General features: G+C 50.4%; 1 long non-coding RNA gene across 1 annotated transcript in view; it reads left to right on the top strand.

Annotated features, from left to right (window-relative positions):
- The window catches only part of LOC122456100, a 41,563-nt gene extending 20,794 nt beyond the window's left edge, over positions 1–20,769 (top strand). Inside the window, exons 2-3 of the long non-coding RNA XR_006274766.1 lie at positions 15,624–15,697; positions 19,190–20,769. This is a non-coding gene — a long non-coding RNA (uncharacterized LOC122456100). The remainder of the gene's footprint in view (positions 1–15,623; positions 15,698–19,189) is intronic.
- Positions 20,770–22,228: the final 1,459 nt, after the last annotated feature.

Here is a 22,228-nt window from a genome sequence, read left to right as displayed (position 1 = left end):
CTTTTTTGGGCATGAACCATCCCAGTTATCCAGCGGGGCACTAACTTTGAAACCAAACGTCAGCACTGGGTTATTTTGAGAGCTGAAACCATAATCGTAAAAATAAACTCATGCAAATATCCAGATCCCACAACCAGTTCTCCTGGGGGCTTTTCGCTTCAGATGGGATTTATGCTAGACCTTGGTTTTAAATTAACCAAAGGTGCTAGCATTTCATGGGGGGAGACCAAGAGACACCGGAGCCTCACCAGAGAACTTGGCTCCAGCCTGCTGCAGAGTATGTAGGGGGGGCTTGATTAGACTATCTGTAGGGCCCTACCGAACTCCTGGCCATGAAAAACACGTCACAGACTGGCAAATCTCGTGTCTCGTGTGCTTTTTACCCTATACTATACAGATTTCACAGGGGAGACCAGCATTTCTCAAATTGGGGGTCCTGATCGAAAAGGGTGTTGCAGGGAGTCACAAGGTTATTGGGGGGGTTATGGTATTGCCACCCTTACTTCTGCGCTGTTCAGAGCTGGGCGGCCAGAGAGCGGCGGCTGTTGGCCGGGCGCCCAGCTCTGAAGGCAACACCCTGTCAGCAGCAGTGCAGAAGGAAGGGTGGCGATCCCACCCCATACCACCCTGACTTCTGCGCTTCTGGCGGTGGCTCTGCCTTCAGAGCTGGGCTCCCGGCCAGCAGCCGCTGCTCTCCAGCTGCCCAGCTCTGAAGGCAGCACCATCGCCAGCAGCAGCACATAATTAAGGGTAGCAGTACCACAACCTCCCTACATTAACCTTGAGACCCCTGCCCCCAGAAATCCTTTTTAGGTCAGGACCCTGACAACTTGAAAGTTAAGATTTAATAGCAGAAATAATGAAATTTAGGATTTTAAAAAATCCTATGACCATGAAATTGACCAAAATGGACCATGAATTTGGTAGGGCCCTAAGTATCTGCAAATGTAGTCCAAAGCCCTGGGGCGGAGTTGCAGAGTAATGACCTACCTTTCCGATGTCGCAAGTCTTGGGTGCTCCATTTTACTGTCCCATCTCAGGAGGAGGTTTGCCCAGGGATGATGCTCCCACCAAAAATGATTACAGCCTACAGCCAACAAGAATAAAACCAGCCAGCGGGATCCTCCTCCAAACTTTACACAAAGGCTGCCCTTTCCCCGCACCTTGGGCCAAGGCCAGGCCTGGAAGCCTTCTCCAGAAAAGCAGCCCAGCGAAAGTTGTGTGTCCACAGTTGCATGAACCCCGCACCTGTGATGGAGGTTACAGCTGCTGTGGAAAGGGCTGGCCCCCGTCCCTTGGGCCCCGTCACTCACGTTGGGTGGAATAAGGGTTTAAAAGCGGGAAGATTAAGTCAGTTGCTGGGCGCCTCTTGCAGAGAGCAGACTGCAGCCCCACAGTGCCCAAGGGGGACTGCGGGAAGGCTTCAGGGAAACTGCCCTCATGAAGGCCACTCATTGACTTCCCCCAATGCCTACAAGGAAACAGAAGCTGGGCAGGACACGTTTGGCAAGCCGTTAAGAGCTCCATGTTGCTACCCTCGATCCCTTCCTAGGGTAGGGATTGTGGGACTATACTGAGGGGAGCAGGAGCCCCCAGCCTAGCTGGCTCAGTTTTGCAGAGGAGATGCCTGTTTATGCAGATGGGGATGCCCTACGGGTTTTGCAGCGGCCAGACAGCAGGAAGCCCCTGTCACAGCCTGAGGACGGTGAGAGGGTTGGAAAACACGAGATTGTAAGTGAGACTCTGACCTGAAGCATATCGAGCACCATGTCCAAACGACAGACAGCAGCTCCCTGTCGGAGCTCTAGGGGATTCTGCTGCTCAAGGAGTGAGGAGTTCCTGAGTTCTAATCCTGCCTCTGACACTGGCTCAGCAGGTGGTCTTGGATAGGTCACTTCACCTGTGTTTCCATCACCTCATTGGATACTACGAGGGCTAATTAATTAGCCTGTGTAAAGTGCTTATTAAAATATCGGGTCAGCTTGCTTTTAAAGCAGTATCTGTTGTCATGCAGGGCCATGTTCTGGCCCCTGCGCTCTTGTCAGGCAATGGATTTCATACTGCAGCGTTCCGTCCGATCCATAGGCATCGAGATGGCTGATCTCTTGCTCTCAGACCTTGACGATGTGGATAACAACATACAGAGCTCTGACAAGTTTCGCAAGGCACTCTAGCAAATGGAGGAGGAGTTGGCCTCTATGTTTCATGGTCAAAGACAAAGCCGCAAAACCTAGGGTCAGACCCTCCCGTGACCCCAATCTTTCTGAAGCAGTCTCCAGCCTTTGCTATTTGGTTCTATACTCAACAGTTCCTGCAACTCGCACATGGAGGTTCCTCACCGGTTTGGCATCGCAGCATCTGCCATGGGTCATTTACAATGAATATGGAACCAACATCTCAGCCCGACATCCAGGTTCTGTATCTATTGGAGCTCCTCCCCTTACTGCTGTACGGTTGTGAAGCATGGACCCTATGCTGCTCAGAATGGGCAAAGCTGGAGGCTTTCCACACACAATGCCAGCGTTATATATTGGGCATAAAGTGGAATGCAGATGTTTACGGTCATTATGGTCTACAGACTCCTGGGAACATTGTCCGCGGATGGTGTCTTATGCTTTTCAGACACGTCACAAGGATGCCACAAGACATTCCAGCAAACGTTGTTCTCTGGGTGGCTTGTGACATCCAGCCCGGCACAAAATTCCACCAGCTGAGGGGTGGAGGCGGCCCAGAGGCACAGCCCCTATTACATGGGTGCATACAGTCTGTTCTGACCTTGGACTTTCAGCCTGTCAAGCCCATGAGGAATGGACCAAATGGCAAACGATCGCTATGGCCGCCCATTCGGCTAAGGATTGGAGAAGAAGCAGTGCACTTTTCAGCATCATTATACAGTCAGAACATAGCAAAGGTGGTTTCCTAACTAGACTCTTGCGCTTTATTTTTTTTTTTTTTTTTTTTTTTTTTTTTTTTTAGTATTCCAGTGTACAGTCCTGTAGTGCAACCCAATCAGCATTCCATGAATTCTTTGCATAGAAGAAAAAATGAAGCATGTGGTTTTTAATCTTTAATATCATTGTATTTATACTTTTATGCCTTAAGAAAACTAAGGTCTTGACCTGGCATCCATATATTTTTACCATTCACATACTTTATCAAATTCCCATTCCAACCATTTCTGTGTACTAAGTAGGTTAGGTAAATATTAGCCCTTACCTTTCTGGTAGTTCTTTGTGCTTCTAACACTGCTAACAACATTGGAGGTTCATAACCAGAAAACAATTCTTCCTCCTTAAGATGCCTTGGATGTATAGGTCCAAATTCAGATGTGAGGTGTGAGCTGGGGTAAGGTACCCATCCTGAAGAGTTGTGTGGGAATCTCTCTAGGCTGGCAGAACATTGTGCCGAAAGCACCGAAGGGGCAAGTTAAATGAAGAGGTGGCAATTCAAACTCTATGCTCCTCAGTAAATTGCTTTTCTTGCTTCCCTCCTGTCTCCTAGCCCGTGGCCACACCCTCGTGCTTTTAAATAATTACCCAGCTGATGCAAAGTCACAGTCTCGGGATCATTATAGATCACTAGCAGCTGGCTTATGTTGAAAGTATGCAGACAAAAGGCGTGTGTGTGCTGTATAGCCAATATACACAATCAATCTTTCCACACACAGAAATGGTGTAAAAATGCAGTTGGGCGAGAGACTGAATGAGAGATTACTCATGTGCGATAGAATCTTCTAGCTCTAGGATGCTGGTTCAAATCCAGCACTGGTCAGTAATGACTGAAAGCTGGAACAGCTTTATGGTGGCCTTTATGCAGTTAGATTGCTGGCATTGCTCCAGTGTCTAACACCGAGGTCTCTATCACAAATCCCATCACCGCAACTCAAACTAATTGGCAAGCTTGTTCCAGACCCAACCCAGAGGCCATGGCAGAATGTCCCTGGGGACAGGACTTCGGATATGTCTACACTGCAGTTAGACACCTGCGGCTGGCATGGGGCTGCAGGGCTATTTAACTGCAGTGTAGACATTTTGGTCTGGGAGCCTCCCACCTTGCATGGTCTTACAGTCCAGGCTCCAGCCTGAGCCTGGACATCAGCGCTGCCCTGTGAGCCCGAGTCAGTTGGCATGGGCCTGCCATGGGTTTTTAATTGCAGTTTAGACAGACCCTTCTGTGGGGGCAAGAAGAGAACTCGTCCTCTGCCCTAGAGAATTGTTCTGTAGAGGGCTGCAATCACCAGGCAGGGCAACCAATACAGCAGTTCCCATGAACACCAGTTGTGAAGGCACAAAAGAAGCTGGATCGGCCTTCAGCTTCCCATTCTGTACAGCCAACGCTGGTTTGGGGTTTGTATGTCTGCAATTTTCCTGTGTCCCTCTATGTACTAAGTCCCTCACTGTGATTTTTCATATAGGCTCTTACATACGCAAGAGTCACTTTGCGTGAGATTTGGTGTAATGAAATTGGTCTTATACATAAAGTATGTTAAGACATTGCTTGATCTGAAGTGTTGCTAGGATTCTGGGTTCTGCTCCAAGCTTTGAACATGACTTTTTTGTCAAATCACTGCAAATGGATTTACCCATCCATTAAATGGGCACAGTAATCTGCCTGGTATCTACCCTGCAGGGGGTTTTATAAACCTGAGTTAGTGATCTGAGATCTTGGGATTAAAAACCCAGTAGAGGTGCAAAGCAAGATTTTCTCCCCATATTTCTTTCTGTCCTTGGTACCATGTTCTTGTCTCTTGCAAAGATTTGAGTAAGCCTACCCTCTCTTCTCCATATTCTACATACTGTGCCACCGGGATTTTAAATGTAAATCCGAGTGGTTCTGAACAGGTGAGCTTTTTGCATAACAGTGAAAATTTAATTTTGTAAGATGGAAAGTCTAGATTGTGAAAGATCATGGAATAAGCATGGAAGTCAAGGCTCCTCCCTATGTGTCCAGCCTACGACATACCACTCCAGAGCATTCGCCTTTAAAAATGCCTGGTTTGCCCATTTTCTGGATGGCTAAAGCAGGTGTGAGTCATACACAGCTGAAGGTCTATTGATCTGTGCTGAAAAGACAAAGTGCAGTATTGCAAATGACAGTATCTGTTTGATTGCCAAAGCTCGTGTAGTACAAATATTACTTTGCTGGAACAACTCCACTGACAGAATATTAGAGAAGCTCATGTTCCACGCTCAGCTGTAAGGATAATTCTAGTCTGATGCATCTTCCTGGCTACAAACCTGAGTATGTGAAGACCATGCTTTAAAAGCAGCTTGCCTTTTATAGCCATTAGAAGGAGGATGCTAAGAAAGTAAACACACAGAATCCTAATTCCAGAGCTCCACATCTGCCTAGCTACAGAGTGCAGGCTGACTATTGAGTATTCCCCCTCAGGGATCTGACAACATGTCTTCAGTCTCAGAAATGACCATTTTTAAGAAATATGATTTTTTTTAAAGATACTTGTTCATTCTCCCCTCCCCCATTGTTTCCCTGCACTGCTTGCTGGTCCCTGTTCCCTCATCTATAGATTTGTTGTTAATGAAGATCCCAAGTTGGATCCGTTTTCTGTTGTTGTCATTGTTGTCATGGCTATTGTGTCCACCCTGACTGGTTAATTGCCTTCATCCCTGCTTCAGCGTGTTCTCCAGATGTACAGTGAAACTCTTACCACCTGCCTGGTGCTCTGGGGATTATCCCATATTTGGGGTCCATCACCTTCCATTTCACCTGGCCTCTAAACTGGAGAGACTGGCCACAGGTGGAAAAGGCCCATGTGTGGGAGGGCAGGGTGGGGGAAAGTCTGCAGCAGCTCAAGGCAGCTGCCACCTCTCTGCTGTGGGCCCAGGGGTGGGGGGAAGCACAGCATGAAAACTAGGCTGGACAGGCCTGGGTAGGGCGTAGCTGGGGCACCCAGGGAATGTACTGGGGCAGCATTCCTAGAGTTCCTCCTAGGCAGAAATTCCACCTCCCTGGGGAATTCTGTGGGGTGGGAGGAAGTCTGGCTTAGCCCAAGCTGAATCCTTACTGGAGTGCATCACACTTGCCATCTGCTCCTCCCTTTGCCAGCCAGAATGACTTGGGGCTCAGTGCATGGAGGGTCCAAGGTGGCCCAGCATGACAGAACTTGCCCTAGCTCTGCCTAGAGGCTCTGAGTTGTACCCCCAACCTCAAGTCCCATTGGAAATCGGTTGTTTTTTCCAGTCCCAGAGCCTATTCATCCACCTCCCCTGGTCTCCACCACTCTGTATGTGTGACCCTGCTCCAGAGGGAACGGGGCGGCCCCCAGGGCAGAAGCAGCACCCTCCGCCCCAGGCTGTGTGGGAGCAGCTCCCATGGCTCTGCTCGGGGCTATGTCATGAGTTTGCACAGCCTCCTGCTTCATCCACAACCCTTCACAGTGGATCTTAGAGCCCCGAATGGAAGGTGTACACTGACTCTCCAGGCTCTGGTCTTTCCACAGTGCAAGGAGCTGTAGTCAAATCCCCTTCGCTGAGCCCCCCTGCAGAAACAAACATGCCAGTTCAGCCATGCTCCAGGACAGCTCTGAGGAATGTGCTGGGTGGGTGGGCATTCAGTCACTCTGAAAGCAACATGATGCAATTCAATACAGACAAGTGCAAAGTACTGAACATGGGAAGGAAAAATCCAATGGGTGGTAGGTGGTAGTAGAGCAGAAAAGGATCTGGGGGTTAGAGCGGATCACAAATGGAATGAGCATTGTCAGTGTGGTGCAGGTGCACAAAAGCTTGGGGAAGATGTGGACAAATTGGAGACGGTCCACAGGACAGCAACAAAAGTGATTGATTCTCAACCAGGGGTACGCAGAGGTCTTCCAGGGGTACATCAACTCATCTAGATATCTGCCTAGTTTTACAACAGGCTACATAAAAAGCACCCAGGCAAAGCCCACATCCCCTCCTGTACCCCTGCCCCAGCCCAGTGAAAGTGAGTGAGGGTGGGGGAAAGTGAGCGACAGAGGGAGGGGGGATAGAGTGAGAGGGGTGGGGCCTCAGAGAAGGGGTGGGGCAGGGGGTGGGGCAAGGGTGTTTGGGTTTGTGTGATTAGACAGTTGGCAGCGCTATCCTGAGCTGCGGCCCTGCCCACTGCTCTGCTGCTACTTGGCCACCGAGGCCCTGCCCAGGCTCCCCTGCCCCAGGCCCTCCTACTCGGCCCCCACCTCATAGGGCCCCCCTTGCTGCTCACTCCTCCCCACCACCCCCTCCCCATAGCCTGCTGCCCCTCCTGCCTTCAGGGCATGTGACGGGGAGGGGGCGGAGAGGAACGAGTGGCGGGGCTCCCCCAGCAGCTGACAGGGTGGGTTGATGCTGGGGGCCATAAGTGGCAGTGGCACTCCAAAGGGGCGGCTTGGTCTTTTCCAGGGAGGTTTAGCCTCCCTGGCCTGTGATACCCCCTGCCCATTCCTGGAACAACAGATAAAGTCGTCAAGTGCCTGAAGCCTGCCGAGTGCCCCAGCATTGGGGGAGTGGTAAATAACGAAGAGCCCAGGTCACTGACTGAAACCGAACGATCTGGATTGCCATGCGTTTCTAATATGGCTAAATGTGTCCGTTTAGGAACAAAGCGTGGGACGAGGGACTCTCTCTTGGGCAGCAGTGACAGAAGGATGTGGGGGTCGTGGCATGACACTGGCTACGTCTACCCTGGAATGGTCCGCTGACTCGGGCTCGCAGGGCTCCGGCCACAGGGCCGTAACGTTGCAGTGTAGACGTTCCGGCTCAGGCGGGAGCCTGGGCTCTGGGGCTCTGCAAGATGGAAGGGCCCAAGAGTCCAGGCTCCAGCCAGGCCCCAAATGTCTACACAGCCATTTTAGCCCCACAAGTCTGAGTCAGCTGACTCAGGCCAGGCTGTGGGCCCTTCATTCCAGGGGAGATGTACCCGCAGTGGCCAAAAGGGCTAATGCGATCCTGGGATGGCTAAACAGGGGACTCTCGAGTAGGAGTACGGAGGTTCTTTTACTTCTGAGTTTGGCCTGGACATGACCGCTGCTGGAATCCCCTGTCCAGTTCTGGTGCCCACAGTTCAAGAAGGTGGCTAAATTGGAGAGGGTTCTGCGGAGAGCCAGAGGATGAGAAACGGATTAGAAAATATGCCTGATAGCGGTAGACTCAAAGAGCTCAATCTGTTTAGCTTAACAAAGAGACGATTAAGGGTGTCGTGATTAGTCTCTAAGGACCGATGTGGGGAACAGATATTTGATAATGGGCTTTTCAATCTAGCAGAGAAAGGAATAACACCATCCAATGGCTGGACGTTGAAGCGAGACAAATTCAGACTGGAAATAAGACATACATTTTAACAGTGAGAAATTAGCCATTGGAACAACTTATCCAGGGTCGTGGTGGATTCTCCATCACTGACAATTTTTAAATCAAGATGGGATGCTTTTCTAAAGCTCAGCTCTAGGAATTATTTGGGGGCAGGTCTCTGGCTTGTGCTATACAGGAGGTCAGACTAGATGATCCCAATGGTCCCGTCTGGCTTGGAATCGATGAACCCATCATGCATGCAGCAGTTCAGTAGGAAAGCTCCACACCAGGGTCTGATATAGATGCAACCAAGGTTCGAGGTGGAAATGGGGCCAAAGTTGCCTTGAATATCTCATTGGGACACTGTGCTTTTTTATGGGCTTCAGGTTGCACTCCCTTGTCTCTTTCTAGCTCTGTCTGGCACAGCAACTCCGCTGGATCTGAGACACCTGAGCTCCCATTGCTCACCCACCCTGCTGGATGTGTCCTCCCACAGGGATCTCCTCCTGGGAGAAGTCGCTGCAGCCTCGGAGTCCCCATGAAGATGTCGGGGAGACAATGGCAGTTCAGTGCTGCTGCGTGAGGCCTTCCCCCTTCCAGGTGGAAATGGCCAGAGAAACACGCAGCGCTCAGGAGCGAGCAGCCTGGTCCCATTTCTCACTTAGGTGCCCTAGTCACGGAGCAGGACCCCTGGCGCTGGGAGCTGTACAAATACATCCATTGGCTAGGATTCCTTGGCAGTTCCAGGGTGGTGTCTGCAACATTTCCTAGTCTCCTGCACTTCAGCATGGTTTGACTTGCACCTCCCGGCCAGAGACAAAGCAGTGCTTTATCTCTGCCCTGACCTCAATCCAGACCCAGTAGCATGAGCACAAGGGGAGGGGACAGGGCTGCTAGCATGTCCCCTAGAAAGCACCAAGGGTGAGTGTGGAACCGAGGCTGGATCTATCGGTGCAGCAAGAGAACGGCTGCTTGGAGCGGCAGCAGAAAAGTGGGAGACAAGCATCCTTGTTCCCTACGCAAAACAGGCTGCAGGTAGGGGGTTCGGCCTGAGCCTGGGGTGGGAGTGAACTGGACACTCCCCGCTGGCTTGCCTATGGGGGAGGGAAGATGTGACTCCAATCCCAGCACACATGGAAAAGGAAAGACAACTGAGGCAAGGAACTAGGGACCGGGCGGGCTGCGGCTGCTTCCTCCTCCAGCAGCGATTCCATGGGGCAAGAGGAGTTTGGAGCCAAGCTGGGTGAAACTCCCAAGCCCCACTCCCTCAGCAGAAAAGGGAAGCTGCAGCTCAACCCAAACTTGGGGGGGAATTTATCAAATTTGCCAAGTTTAGGGCTTTTGGAAAAAAAATTTTTTAAACCAAAACGTTGACACTTTTGAAGCAAAACCTCTAACGTTTGGATTCAGAAAGACTTGGTTTTGAAATTGGCCTTTTTTTTCTCGTTAAAGCTTGGAAATGAAACTCAACATTTGGTTCAACCCGAAACAACTTTTTACCCAACTTCTCAGTACAGCCCATGAACCAAACCATGGGTTACTTGCCCAGCTGTGGCTGAGCCCAAATCTCACTGACTTTGTGGGCCTCTCCCCCGCTGTCGCAGGTAGTGTGTTGGTGGCTTGCTGGAGGCCAGCACAAAGCCTCCATTCGGAACGGTTTGTAGGCAGAGCTGAGAGCGCTGAGCAGGGCTCTTCCCACAGCCAAGGATCGCCCTGCACCTGGGCTCCAGAACGCACCCCTGTGGACGCTCCCCTGTGCTCTGTGTTGGGGGGCTGCAGGAGCCAGATCTGGGGGCTGGGCAATGGAGAGAGGAGATGGGGACCAGGGGAAGGTGGTCCTGGGAGTAGGTGGTGAGGCAGGAGGGGGGAACTGGGACCAGTGGGGCAAGGAACCTGTGAGGTGGAGATAGGCTGTGGACGAAAACAGGGACTGGCTGGGCAAGGAGCCCAGGACTGAGATGAAGAGCCCCAGGAGTGGATGGAGACAGGTGACTGGAATTCAGTCTTCCCTCCTCAATGCCTCCGTAACATATCAGGGCTTGGCTTTGTAACTGTATCCTTTTAATGTTTGAGTTTGTATGCGTAACTAAAATAATAACCCCAAGCTGCAGTGAGCTCAAACTGGGGGCAGGTCTGTTATGTCTGGTTGAACAGCATTTGGCTACTGTGACGGGGCAAGGCCAGATGGCTATAGAAAAGTAGTGGGAGATAGATATATTAGCTCCAGGCTAAACAAATCCCTGGTACCAGGATAAGTGAAATGGCAGCTGCTCCACGTCAATTAAGACACCTGGGGCCAATTAAGAACTTTCCAGAAGACAGGGAGAAGGCTAGGTTGATTGGGACACCTGAAGCCAATCAGGGGCTGGCTGAAACTAGTTAAAAGCCTCCCAGTTAGTCAGGTGGGGGTGCATGTCAGGAGCTGTGGGAGGAAGTTGCGCAGTTGGAGAGGCTGAGCAGTACACACCATATCAGGTACAAGGAAGGAGGCCCTGAGGTAAGGGTGAAGTGGAGCTTGAGGAAGTGAGGGCTGCTGCGGGGGAAGTAGCCCAGGGAATTGTACATGTCCTGTTTCTAAAAGGTCAGCTACCAGAGCTGATACTATTAGGGTCCCTGGGCTGGAGCCCGGAGTAGAGTGTGGACCCAAGCTCCCCCCTCCCCAGCCTTTGCCCCCTGATTAATCACGGAGAGTGGGAGACAACAGAGACTTTTCAAGGAAGGATAACTTCTCCTCACCTCCCTCGCTGGCTTATGATGAAAATGGCTCAGTAGACTGTGACCCTTGTCTCTAGAGAGAGAAGGGTTACGTGGAGGGTCACAGTGAGCCTCTGAGGCTAGCAAAATCCGCCAAGAAACGCGGGACCCATGGAGGCAAGGACAGAGCTTTGTATCACAATGGAGGAGGTGGTCAGAGCTCTGGTACAAGCCATGGCAGCCCAGCAGGAGGCCACCCAGGTTCAGGCAATGGCACAAGAGGAGTCTGTGCGGCTACAGCAGGAAACCAATCAATTATTGATGAGCCAGGTGACCCAAGATCGTGCTCTCTTGAGAGAGGTGGTGGACCAGCTGAAGATCCTCACCACTCAGGCCTGGGGGTCCGACGGGACGCGAACCCTGAGGGCCACTGGTTGTCTGCCAAAGATGACATCAGGAGATGACGTAGAGGCATATCTCCTCTCATTCGAAAGGACTGCTCAGTGTGAGGCGTGGCCCCAGGAGCAGTGGGCCAGCATCCTCGCCCCTTTTTTGTGTGGAGAGGCCCAGAAGGCCTACTTTGACTTGCCTGCCATGGATGCCACTGACTATACCCGTCTGAAGGCAGAGATCCTAGCACGAGCAGGGGTAATGGCAGTGGTAAGGGCCCAGAGGTTCCATGAGTGGAAATACCAGAACAAATCCCCAAGGTCCCAGCTATTTGACCTCATACACCTCAAGCGGAAGTAGTTACAGCCCAAGGTGTGCAGGCTGGAGGAGATTTTGGAGACCCAGAGAAGCCTGGGAAGAGGAGCCAAATCCTGGAAGGAACATAGTTGAGCATGTACTGCAGATGAGAGATCGGATAGCCCTAGTTACGCCCATTGTACGGGAGCACTTGGAGAAAGCACAGGAGACCCAACGAATCCATTATAACCACTAAGCGAAGCTTTGACGGTTCCAACCAGGGGATCGGGTCATGGTACTGGTGCTCACAGAAGAAAGTAAACTGTTGGACCAGTGGCAGGGACCCTATGAAGTACTCGAAGCCGTGGGAGAGGTGAACTATAAGGTGCGGCAGCCAGGCTGCTGGAAATAGGAGCAAATTTACCACATCAATCTTCTAAAATTTTGGCACGATCGAGAGACATGCTTAGTCATGCAGGAGTCCCTTCCCCAGGAGGATAACTTACACAAGCAAGTGAGGATATCATCTGATTTGACGCTGATCCAAAAGATCGAGGCAGCCGACATGATTAATCGCAACCGAGATGTGTTCTCTACAAAACCTGGGCAGACAACTGAGACCTATCACCATATCCGCATGATCCCCGGAGCCAAGGTAACATTGAGACCCTACTGAATCCCAGCAGCCAAAAGAGAAGAAATCAAGGCCGAAGTAAAGAAAATGTTAGAATTAGGGGTTATTGAAGAATCTTACAGTCAGTGGTTCAGTCCAATTGTTCTAGTGCCTAAACCTGATGGTACCATGAGATTCTGTAATGACTTTCGCCGACTGAATGAAATATCCCAGTTTGATGCATATCCCATACCACGCATCGACGAACTGGTTGACCGACTGGGTAGTGCCCGATTCTTGACTACACTGGAACTGACAAAACGGTACTGGCAGATTCCTCTGACCAAAGAAGCTAAAGAAAAGACAGCATTCTCCACCCCAAATGGGCTATCCAGGACACTGTCCTCCCTTTTGGGCTACATGGGGCCCCAGCCACATTCCAGCACCTCATGGATAAGCTGCTGCGCCCCCATACTAGTTATGCAGCTGCATACCTAGATGATGTCATCATCCATAGGCCAGACTGGGGAACCCACTTGGAGAAAGTTGAGGCAGTACTGCACACCTTAAGGCGGGCTGGCCTCGCTGCTAATCCCACTTCTCACACCAGTTGTGACAAAGCTCTGTCCTTGGCTCCGTGGGTCCTGTGTTTCCTGGCAGATTTTGCTCGCCTCAGAGGCTCACTGTGACCCTCCACATAACCCTTCTTTTTCTAGAGACAAGGGTCACAGTCTACTGAGCCATTTTCATCATAAGCCAGCGAGGGAGGTGAGGAGAAGTTATCCTTCCTTGCACAGTCTCTGTTGTCTCCCAGTCTCCGTGATTAATCAGGGGGCAAAGGGGGGGGGGAGGAGCCTGGGCCCACCCTCTACTCTAGGCTCCAGCCCAGGGACCCTAATAGTATCTGACTTTTTAGAAACAGGACATGTACAATTCCCTGGGCTACTTCCCCCACAGCAGCCCTCACTTCCTCAAGCTCCACTTCACCCTTACCTCAAGGCCTCCTTCCTTGTGCCTGATATGGTGTGTACTACTCAGCCTCTCCAACCGCACAACTTCTTCCCACAGCTCCTGACATGCACTCCCACCTGACTAACTGGGAAGCTTTTAACTAGTTTCAGCCAGCCCCTGATTGGCTTCAGGTGTCCCAATCAACCTAGCCTTCTCCCTGTCTTCTGGAAAGTTCTTAATTGGTCTTAATTTTGCATTCCCAGAATAAGTTTTCAGCCAATGCATGCAGAGTTCTTATAAAAATTCAACATTCCCCCCACCCCGTTTCTTGAATATTTTGCTGAAAATTGCTATTTCATAAACCACATTTCTGTCAGGTATGAAGTATGCATCAAACATAGCCAGAACCCTTTCACAGTCATCTTTATGATTGTCTTCAGTAAAGTCAAAGGATTTAAAGATCTGCTCTGCCTGCTTCCCCATAGCATCAATTCAAGAAGATACATGTATATCTCCAGTTTCTTTGTGGAGCTTGGTAGCAGCATGAAATTTTGCAAACTACTGTTTCCAGGCGGAAGGTTTTGTCAAAGCTGAAGTTCTCTGGGACACTGAATAGTGGCTTGTTGAGGAGATCCTGCAACTTATGTTGCTTTGTTCCTCCTGACGCCATGTCATGTCCCTGTACTGGATATGGACTGGCTACAGAGCTTGCTTTTACACCCCAAATGTGTTTATTTTAGGATCCTTTCATGTTCTGCCAGGTATGGCTGAGGCTTGTTTAAATAAGGTATTTCACACACAGTGCCACCTAGTGGCTCAACAGTATAATACAGATCAGCATTTCACTAGGATGGTCTCTAGACATTAACTACAGTAACTCCTCGCTTAACGTTGTAGTTCTGTTCCTGAAAAATGCGACTGTAAGTGAAACGTTGTTAAGCAAATCCAATTTCCCCATAAGAATTCATGTAAATGGGGCGGTGGGTTAGGCTCTAGGGAAAAATTTTTCACCAGACAAAAGACTCTCTCTCCTCTCTCTCTCTCTCCACACACACACACACACACACACACACACAGTATAAGTTTTAAACAAACAATTTAATACTGTTCACAGCGATGTTGATTGTGAAGCTTGGTTGAGGTGGTGAAGTCAGAGGGTGGAAGAGCGGGAGGATATTTCCCAGGGAATGCCTTACTGCTAATGATGAACTAGCAATCAGCTGAGCCCTCAAGGGTTAACACATTGTTGTTAATGTAGCCTCACACTCTACAAGGCAGCACGAATGGAGGGAGGGGAGACGGCATGGCAGACAGACACACACCCTGTGTGAGGGAGAGAGATGCGCGTTGCTCCTTTAAGTACACTGACCCACTCTAAGTACACTGCCTCTTTAAGAAGAAAAGGAGTACCGGTGGCACCTTAGAGACTAACAAATTTATTAGAGCATAAGCTTTCGTGAGCTACAGCTCACTTCATCGGATGCATTACTTTAAGGTAAGATGCCTCTTTAAGGTAATCAGCAAGCTGAGGTGCAGCTGCTGCCAGGAAGTTCCCTCCATCCTGAGCCCTGTCGTGTGTCCCCCCTGCTCTATAGAGATGGAATAAGCAGGGGGCAGGAGCAGGAGGGAAGGGGACACCCTGACATTAGCCCCCCACTTCTCCCACCCTGCCCAGCAAGCAGGAGGCTCGGGGAGCAGCTCCAAGGCAGAGGGCAGGAGCAGCACATGGCAGTGGGGGAGGGACAACTGAACTGCTGGCAATTGGTAGCCTACTGGATGGCTGCTGCACAGGGAACTTAGGGGAGTGGGGAGCTGATGGGGGGGCTGCCGGCCCCCCCAGCTCGCTCCAACTGGCTGCTCTTCCTGCAAGCAGTGGACAAAGCAGGCGGCTGCCAAACGACTTATAAGGGAGCATCGCCCAACAGCAACGAAACAGTGTTAACTGGGACTACGAGGAGTTCCTGTACTGGCTTGTTAAGGAAGGGATAAGTGGGACAGACAATTAGTGTGATTAATAGTGTCTTGAGGGATAGTGGATAAGGGCCCAAGCCTGCAGACGCTAACTGGTAGACCCAGAGCTTTTGGTGCCTATAGCAGTATTGTGGCCAGCAGTAGGCACTGCCCCAGCAGCAGGGGCCTACAGGACTGGGCCCTACCTCTGGATAACTGAGGAAGCTTTCCCTGGAGTTGGTAGGCAGGGGGGTGATGATGCTGATTCTGATGTTGGGGCACATTGTAGTTGGGCTGTACTCATTGTGTGGAGGATGACTGGATCTCCGCACTCTCTTTTCTGTCCTAATCTGCTTACAGACTACATGCACAGTCTAGCACATGATCGTTTGGATGACTGATTCCTTAAGAGAGAATGAATTTAAGATGCTATAAAATATTGCAAACTTGTTTTTCGGCAGCATCTGTCATCTGAGAATCCTAGAGCACCACGTCCATGCTAGCTACACCACCCAGCGCTCCGGAGTGGTGGTAGGTCAGTATTATACCCATGTACGGTACAAGTGGACTGAGACATGAGGAGAGGTGAAGTGACTTGCCCACAGAGCTGTGGGAATAAAGATTTTGGTTTTGTTTGGTGGGACCAAAAACTGAAGGACCAAAAACAGGACCAAAAACTGAAGAGGAAAAATTTTGTTTTTGTTAACTCCAAACTAACATTTTTCAGGATTTTTGTCAAATAAAAAGTCAAAACTTTCATTTGGGGTTGAACAAAATGTTCTGATTTCAGGCATCTTAAACCGTCTTAAAAAATAAAAGCAAAGGAAATGAAGGGCCAGATTCACAAGGAGTCTCAGGTGCCATCCATAAAAGAGGAGGAATTGGGCCTTCTCTCCCAGCCCCAGTGGTTAGGACTCCACCAAATTCATGGTCCATCTTGGTCAATTTCATGGTCATAGGATTTTTAAAATCTTAAATTTCATAAAAGAAAAGGAGTACTTGTGGCACCTTAGAGACTAACAAATTTATTTGAGCATAAGCTTTTGTGAGCTACAGCTCACTTCATCGGATGCATTTGGTGGAAAATACAGTGGGGAGATTTATATACACACACAAAGAACATGAAACAATGGGTTTTATCAGAACCCCGACCTGGGGTATTCTATCTGCTACCCAAGATCCATAAATCTGGAAATCCTGGACGCCCCATCATCTCAGGCATTGGCACCCTGACAGCAGGATTGTCTGGCTATGTAGACTCCCTCCTCAGGCCCTACGCTACCAGCACTCCCAGCTATCTTCGAGACACCACTGACTTCCTGAGGAAACTACAGTCCATCGGTGATCTTTCTAAAAACACCATCCTGGCCACTATGGATGTAGAAGCCTCTAAACCGACATTCCACACAAAGATGGACTACGAGCCGTCAGCAACAGTATCCCCAATAATGTCACGGCTAACCTGGTGGCTGAACTTTGTGACTTTGTCCTCACCCATAACTATTTCACATTTGGGGACAATGTATACCTTCAAATCAGCGGCACTGCGATGGGTACCCGCATGGCCCCACAGTATGCCAACATTTTTATGGCTGACTTAGAACAACACTTCCTCAGCTCTCGTCCCCCAATGCCCCTACTCTACTTGCGCTACATTGATGACATCTTCATCATCTGGACCCATGGAAAAGAAGCCCTTGAGGAATTCCACCAAGATTTCAACAATTTCCATCCCACCATCAACCTCAGCCTGGACCAGTCCACACAAGAGATCCACTTCCTGGACACTACGGTGCTAATACGTGATGGTCACATAAACGCCACCCTATATCGGAAACCTACTGACCGCTATGCCTACCTACATGCCTCCAGCTTTCATCCAGATCACACCACTCGATCCATTGTCTACAGCCAAGCTCTACGATACAACCGCATTTGCTCCAACCCCTCAGACAGAGACAAACGCCTACAAGATCTCTATCATGCATTCCTACAACTACAATACCCACCTGCTGAAGTGAAGAAACAGATTGACAGAGCCAGAAGAGTATCCACAAGTCACCTACTAAAGGACAGGCCCAACAAAGAAAATAACAGAACGCCACTAGCCATCACCTTCAGCCCCCAATTAAAACCTCTCCAATGCATCATCAAGGATCTACAACGTATCCTGAAGGACCCATCACTCTCACAGATCTTGGGAGACAGGCCTTACAGACAGCCCCCCAACCTGAAGCAAATACTCACCAGCAACCACACAACAAAAACACTAACCCAGGAACCTATCCTTGCCACAAAGCCCGTTGCCAACTCTGTCCACATATCTATTCAGGGGATACCATCATAGGGCCTAATCACATCAGCCACACTATCAGAGGCTCGTTCACCTGCGCATCTACCAATGTGATATATGCCATCATGTGCCAGCAATGCCCCTCTGCCATGTACATTGGTCAAACCGGACAGTCTCTACGTAAAAGAATAAATGGACACAAATCAGATGTCAAGAATTATAACATTCAAAAACCAGTCGGAGAACACTTCAATCTCTCCGGCCACTCGATTACAGACCTGAGGGTGGCTATCCTTCAACAAAAAAACTTCAAAACCAGACTCTAACGAGAGACTGCTGAATTGGAATTAATTTGCAAACTGGATACAATTAACTTAGGCTTGAATAGAGACTGGGAATGGATGAGTCATTACACAAAGTAAAACTATTTCCCCATGTTATTTCTCCCCCTCACCCCACCCCACCCCCCACTGTTCCTCTGATGTTCTTGTTAACTGCTGGAAATAGCCTACCTGCTTGTCACCATGAAAGGTTTTCCTCCTTCCCCCCGCTGCTGTTGGTGATGGCTTATCTTAAGTGATCACTCTCCTTACAGTGTGTATGATAAAACCCATTGTTTCATGTTCTCTGTGTGTGTATATAAACCTCCCCACTGTATTTTCCACTGAATGCATCCGATGAAGTGAGCTGTAGCTCATGAAAGCTTATGCTCAAATAAATTTGTTAGTCTCTAAGGTGCCACAAGTCCTCCTGTTCTTTTTGCGAATACAGACTAACACGGCTGCTACTCTGAAACCTGTCATTAAATTTCATAGATTCAGATATTTACAGCTGATATTTCACGGCGTTGGGCCCCCATGGTTACAACCCAAAAGGGAGTCATTGGGAGAAATTGCAAGGTGATTGTGTGTTGGGGGGGTGTCATGGTATTGTCACCCTTACTTCTGAGCTGCTGCTGCTGGTGGCAATGCTGTCTTCAGAGCTGGGCAGCTGGAGAGCAGCGGATGTTGGCCAGGTGGTGCCATCGCCAGCAGTGGCATCGAAGGAAGGGTGGCAATACCATACCATGCCACCCTCACTTGTATGCTGCTGCTGACAATGGCACTGCCTGCAGAGCTGGGTTCCCAGCCAGCAGCTGCAGAGCTTCCTGCAGCCAGGGGAGATTCTCAGAGGTGGGTCTGACCTGGTCCTGGGGTCAGTCCGTAAAGGGGAAGAGGAAGTCCTGTCCCTCCTCAGCCTGGCCAGGACTAGTAGCTGGAGCCCAGCGCGTGGTAGGAGCCCCTGGCTGAGGTGTGCCCAGCCCTTCTGCTCCAGGCCCAGTACTCATGGGTTACGGGGGCCTTGGGCTGGCTGTGTGTGTGTCATCATTTCACCCTGACCAGTTGCCCATCTATAAGGCCAGCCCTGCCCCCCAAAAAGTGAGGCCCCCATTCCATGCCACCCTCACTTCTGCACTGCTGCTGGCCACAGCTCTACCTTCAGAGCTGGGTGCCTGACCAACAACGGCTCATTCCCCAACTGTGAGCGACGCCCCGCGATGAGCGGTCTCCAACGGACTCGGGGGGACGGGCACCGCTAACCCATGACAGTTTGTCGAACTTTCCAGGCTAACAATTCTGTGATGGTAAAGGGCCTGATCCTGCTCTCCTTGAAGCCAAGGGGAGTTTGGCAGTTGAGTCAATGGGAATAAGAATGAACTAATTAATTTAAAACCTTTAAACTTCCACCCTCTAGTGGCAAGTGCCTAGACAACAACTTTCTATTGCCTTCGGATCGATTCTCACAAAGGGGAGGAGCATTACCCCTGGAATCAGTATCCTGGTCACCAGCCCTACGTGTCAGCACTGAACCTCCTCATTTCCATAAACTGTCCTGCCCTTGGGCTCGGCTCCTTTTCCATCTTCATTGTCACCTTTGTACCCAAGCCTGCCGCAACTGGGATCAATGGGCAGCAGCTCCAGGCCCTTGTTTTGTGGGCTCCTCAGGCAGGTGTTTGGTTCCTGCAATTAGTCTCTGATGTCGTGTGTGCCTTGACTGTGTGTGCTGTTGGATGTGAAATCCGTCCCCATGGTACCTCACCAGCACTTCCCAAAACACTGCATTATTGTTCCCTCTCTGTTCCATGGGGTCAGGGTCACGGTCTCCCTCATGTGGACTTGCACCTGTCGCTTGGGAGATTCTCCACCTTACCCAGCTCAGTAGCAGAAGGAGCCCTGCAGGGCAACTTCTTACACCTCTGACACCGAGCGAGCCTGGGAGAGCTGGGAAGGATGCAGAGTTGACTTCAACAAAAACAAGGTTCTCCATAGCAGCAGGTCAGTGAAGAATCCGTTTGGCCGTGAGCTGTAACTGTCCGAGAGAGGTGACGTGTGTGCAGCGGGGTTGGTCTGCACGAACAGAAATACTGGGGGTCTGGGCAGAGAGGGACTGTCTCAAGAAAGTTTTTCTCATGTCCCCGAAATGGTTCCAGTGCAGCATGTGATACAGGCACAATGAAACCTGAGCAGCAAGAACTGCCAGGAAACGTGCAATTCCGTTGTCTTTTCCTTTTCTCTGAGGGTGCAGAGCAGCGTTGAGGACTCCCAGTTGCTGTCTGAAAGGTCCCTTCAGTGGGAAAGCCTGGCCTAGGACACCGGCGGAGGAAGTGTGGTGTTAGGCTATGTTCTGTCTGCTCTGTAAATACATAATTGGATGGCAGCTACGAGTCTGCCAAGAGGAGGCTCAGATTGGCTTGCAGTGCCCGTTCGAGGAGGGACTTTGTCTGCAATCTATAGCCTCTTGAGGAGAGAGCATGTATTGAAAGATCAATTCAGCCTCCCCTTCATATGGATAATGGGTCCTTGGTTTGCCTAGAGCTAGGTCTTAGCAGTTGCTCACATATGACTGGTCACTTGTGTTAATGGAGAATCAACAGTCTCCAGCACCAAGGGGCAGAATTTTGGGCTGGGGTCTCTCTCCAGGCTGGCAAGGAGAAGATGGATTTGCTGCTTTTCCTTTAGAAATAAAACTGATATTTCAACTCTTCCTTCCCAATGGAGCCCTCCTCTGGGCTCCTACCTGAGTCAGAGCTCGGTGTGATCATCACCCAGGCCAGTTTATTGTGCAGTGATCTATCTGGCTTGGGAAGTCAGTTTATTTTCCTTCTCTAGAACTACCCACATCTTGTCCATCCTGGAGCACTTTACTAAGCCATAGTTGTGAGGGTGGGTCTTCCTAGCATTGGCCAGACTGCTCCCATTGCAATCCATGGCAAACCTCCCCTTGACTCCCATGGGAACAGAGTACTGCTGAGCACGAATCTCACGTACAGCACGCCGACCCGTGCGACAGCCGCCATCTGACACGCTTCATAGCAGTGAGGGGCTCAGCTTGGGTGAGGATCTCATAGCAAACTCTCTGCTTGCAGAGCGCGATGGGATTTCTAACGCCCTTGCAGAGCAGTTGGGACATTGGCTCATGAGAACGACCCAAATGCAGTAACCTATAATATCTGCCTTTGGGTCAGAAAGTGAAGGGCTGAGCCAACCCTGCTGGGACTGGAAGCCATGGTTCCAAAGAGTGCTGGCATGTTAAACCTGAGGCCGGATCACTGAGCTGTCTTGTCACTTTACTGGGATTTCACCCTTTGTCTCTTTCCAAGGCAGAAGTGAAACGTTCTGTAAACACTTGGCTTTGCAGCCAGAGTCCCTAGCTTGCAGACTGCAGTGCAGCGTCAGCTGCTTTCCGTCTGGGACCCACCAATAAGCACTTTTTAAAGCTACCATCTTCCAGTGGCAAGGATTATTTTGTGGAAATGCAGTCACACAGCAGAGTACAAGAGATTAACCTGCTTAGCCAGCCCTCTTCCTCTCCAGGGCGGGCTCGGGGACAATTCTGAATGTCTCCGTGGTGGGGAAGCCAAAAACCAGCCTAATCTGGCCTTTAAAAGTCTGCAAATTTGTAAACAAAAAGGAAAAATAAGCACTGAATTGCACATGTGCTTTGGAGCTAGGCCCCGAGCCAGCAAAGCACTTACATGCTTAACTTTAAGCTAATTAGTAGTCTTGTTAATTAAGCTAAGAATGTACCTAAGTGCTTTGCTGGCTTGGGGCCTTGATGCACTAGATGCTGCAGATGGCTCACTTGTCTGCAGTGACTCCATCCGGTGCAGAGTGTGACACTCTTCTAGCTCAGACCGGACTTTCTGCTCCCTATCATCTATTTGGGTGGCAGTTGTTTCTGCTGCCTTTCTACTGTCCCGCAGCTAGTTTGATGCATTTATTCATTCAGCTCAGTGCAATTAAGGATGGCTGGGCACAGCCAGTTCTGCAGCAGCCACACCTAGTCCCTGATGCCTGGGACCAGGGAGCTGTTGCTTGTGCAGGAGCTGGTAGGGCAGTGGATGGAAGGGCCACCTTTGTAACCCACACCTCCACTTCTGTGGTCAGTTTGGCCCCAGTCAGGGCTGGCAACTCCAAGGGGCAGTTATGCCAGCTGTGGAATCCGAGAGCCTGGCAGGCCTCTGGCTGTGTCCCTGGCTGAGGCTGCCTGGCAGGGGAGTTGTGTGGAGCGAATACACTGGCTCTGCTTTGCTTGGCGGTTCCCCCACACTGGGGGAGCCTTCGACTGCCTGCCTGGGGTAGCTTTTTGACCCCACTGCACCCCTGGAGCCACACCAAGGGGCTGTCTCGGGCCTGAGGCTGCAGTGCTAGGGCTGCCAGTGTGGATTGTGTGCAGCTACTGCCAACTCACGCCATGCTCCGCAAAGCACAGGCTCTCTGCTGCACAAAACCA

This window comes from Dermochelys coriacea, chromosome 10 (assembly GCF_009764565.3).
Source record: "Dermochelys coriacea isolate rDerCor1 chromosome 10, rDerCor1.pri.v4, whole genome shotgun sequence".
NCBI classification, from domain to species: Eukaryota; Metazoa; Chordata; order Testudines; family Dermochelyidae; genus Dermochelys; species Dermochelys coriacea.
The sequence above is the reverse complement of the archived record's forward strand: the minus strand, read 5'-3'. Positions and strand labels throughout refer to the sequence as shown.